Source organism: Perca fluviatilis, chromosome 16, assembly GCF_010015445.1.
Source record: "Perca fluviatilis chromosome 16, GENO_Pfluv_1.0, whole genome shotgun sequence".
In the NCBI taxonomy this organism is placed as follows: Eukaryota; Metazoa; Chordata; class Actinopteri; order Perciformes; family Percidae; genus Perca; species Perca fluviatilis.
The window spans coordinates 11,052,200-11,055,620 of record NC_053127.1 but is presented as its reverse complement, the minus strand read 5'-3'; positions in this window follow the sequence as shown (position 1 = coordinate 11,055,620).

The following is a 3,421-nucleotide window of genomic DNA, read 5'->3' as shown; positions in this document are numbered from 1 at the left end:
AGCCTTAGACACAGGGCTCTCTACATATAACGTAGGACCCACAGTAGTTGATTGTGAATTTCTCCCATCTAGCGTTGAGATCATATATCGCAATCAACTCTCTCGCACCACGCAGTTCAAAGTACGTATGACAGCTACGGTAGCCTTCACGCTTCAAAAAGCCGGTCTCTTGCTCTTTTCAATATAATTTTTCTGGCTGAAGAAGACTCCTGTTCCTGAAATTTGGATTTTGAATAGGTGTGGTCCTCCACGTTTCCTTCTTCAAACTCCGCAGCCGGAAAGCTACAATACCCATTAGCGGCATTAGCTGCACCTGTGAGTTTATCATGTGACAGCGAAAACGTGAAAGGCGGAGCAGTATGTCCTGTATGTCCCTTACCGGCTAACATATTTCAAGATGGCGCATGAATATGGAGCGTCTACCCCAGTTCATGCAAATGCAAATTTCAAGCCAAAAGGAATACTTGGAATTGATGGTGGTGGTAAATATTCATGAAAAAGGACAAGTTTGTGAACAGGCAACACAGATTTTGATAATGAACAACTAAACACATTACACACTGGACCTTTAAGGGGTGCAAATTCTCTAACAAATGAATCAAATTCTCTGATGTCTGGAGCAATTGCTCACTTTTGCCTAGTTGGTAATTAACCCGTGTACTAGATGAGAGAAGAAGAGTAAGTACAACTGTCCTATTCATGTAAAGAAAATGTCTGGCTATGTCACGACGTGTCCAAAGCCCAGTTTGACCTCACCCTGCTGCTACAAGCCGTTAATGTGTTTCCACTGCGGCATCACAGCAGGGGATAACCATTCACACATACAGACTCAAACACCGGAGACACAACAGGACGCCAATTATTGTGAATTTAACCTTGAATAAAAATGCTTTTGCCCTGCCACCAGTACTCAAAAGGCTAACATGACAGGGCTAAGTTGAGAAAGGTTCAACTTGCCCTCTGATACACAGAAGTGACAACCTGGCAACAAACGACTGTTGTATCGATTCCCTCCTAAAACAGAAGCACATCCGTATTCCACATCCATATTTCTACTACACTCATTGACGTCAAAGGATTTCAAACAAGATGGAGGCAAAGCTGTTCATCACAGTCAACAGCTTTCCACCTTATTATAGAAAATATGATTATATTACATGCTGAATGCAAACACACCTTCAAGTCTCAAAGCCTGCCTGCTTGTAACAACCGTTCAAATGTTTGGAATGAGCTGGTATGATGATGTTTTTCTTCTTTGCTTCAAAAATAACTATTTTAACAGATAAAAAAAAAAAAGAAAATCATAATTCAGACACCAAAATGTATTATTTACATTTGAAATAGTTTGGGCTCCAAAAGAAGAAGTAGATTAGATTCAAACTTCCATTTAGTCAATGTCCCTGCAGTGTTGCATGACAGGGGAGAATACTGTTGGAATTTGTTGATGCTGAATTTATTTTCCAGTCCAGAAAAGCCCAAGTGACCCTTGAGTATTCGCATTATTAAACCACAACGGTGCAACTGGGCTCTGCATTTTTCTTTCTTTGGGCCCGCTGCAGTCTGCTCAGTGGTTAGGTTGAAGAGCTTTAAAGTATGATTTATCAGTCTGTATGTTCAGCTAATTAATTCCAGCGTGATACAGGTTGCATTATTGTGCACTTGATACTGAAACAGGAACCTGTTCCCATTTAAATCTGCACACATTTTAATGCTAAACATCCAGTTTCTTTTACCAATGACTGCTAATTTCTTCTATTCTTAAATCAACGGTTGCCCAGAGGGATCTCTTGTCTCGTTCTGCCCTTTCAATTGTCAGTCCTGTTGAACCCTTGTACAGCGTTTTGTTCTCCACAAAATAAACCCTTCGTACAAAATAACTATTTGTAGAGGACTTTCTACAACCTAAAAGCCTCAAAGACCATTCAGCCATGTAGAGTAGTTCTCTCAGACATCTGACTGGACCCAATCAAGCTTCTTTGTGACAGGACTTTTTTTGTGTGGAGTGTATGTATGTATGTATGTATGTAGTATGTATGTATGTATGTATGTATGTATGTATGTATGTATATCACGTTTATTAAATTTAACACTATATACACTTTAATATGTTGCATTTATTAACCATACCTATACCTGTAAACCTACATTTTAAACATGTGTCATAGCCTACCTGTTTTTTTACGCCACTTTAACAAGTGACAGTACTACCTCAATAAGGATTTTGAAATTGCACAGGACAATTCATTTCTATGTAGTTTAAGAAAATATAATGTAGGCCTATATAATGTAGGCCTACTGTAGATATCAATATCTTTGTCTCTTTTAATTACTATTTATTAAATTAATATCTTTACTGTCTTTCAGACAGTAAAGGTATCTTATGTTATCTAATTTATTCTTCCTTCCTCCTTTCTATCCACCTGTGTAGACCTACCTGTTTAGACAAATACACTAGAGAACAACATTTCCCATGATGCCCAACTCATTGCAGGCCCGCCTCCTTCGTTTGAATGGCAAGTTGTTTGTTTCAGTCCGACCAGCTGCTAACTATTCCAGTCGGAGAGCAAACATGGGGACCGGCGGTGTCTAACTGGTCTGACAAGCTACGGGAAGCTAGTGAGAAAGTTCCTTCCGCTTTCACATTTTTTCTATAAAATAAAAGCACCGGTATCAAAACGGTAGTCTATACAAAAACATTCATTAAGCAAAATTGAACGAAAGGGCAGTCAGCCTTGCAGACAATTTTTTTCCCACTGTCCATTATGGCCCAAAAGCACATAGGCCACCAGTGTGTAAAAGTGTTGCCAGGACACCTCGAAATGCAAACTCGATCATCAATCGATTAGGATTTTTTTTTTAATCCATGGACTTTTATATTTCAAAAACATCCCTTGAGCCAAGAAAATGACTCGAAAACCTGTAACAACACCTCAATGTGAAGTCTATGGGCCGAGCGGGAACTTGCAGGCGGTAGAAACTCTACTGCGCATATTCAGTGGTCCGCTTATCACTGAAGTAAAAGCTTATTTGGCGTATGCACCAGGCGAGAAATTCTCATTGAACTTGGATCTGGTATCCAGTTATACATCCATGGTGTAAGGTAAATATAAGGCTATTTATTAGGCAGCAGCCAGTTAGCTTAGCTTAGCACAAAGACTGGAAACAGGGTAAAACAGCTAGCCTGGCTCTGTCCAATAACACCCACCTACCTCTAAAACTCACTTATTAATACTGTACTTATTATTTGTTTATACCAAAAGTAAAGGATAAAAACGACAATTCGCCATTTTACCAGAAAGCAAATAAGCCCAAAATGTCCAACTTTAGGTTTTCCTTTAACTTCAGGGCTTTCTTCAATACCCTCTGTCCAGCGTGTGCTGGAGACTTTTATTTTGAAAACCGACGACCAGAAGCGTGCGCG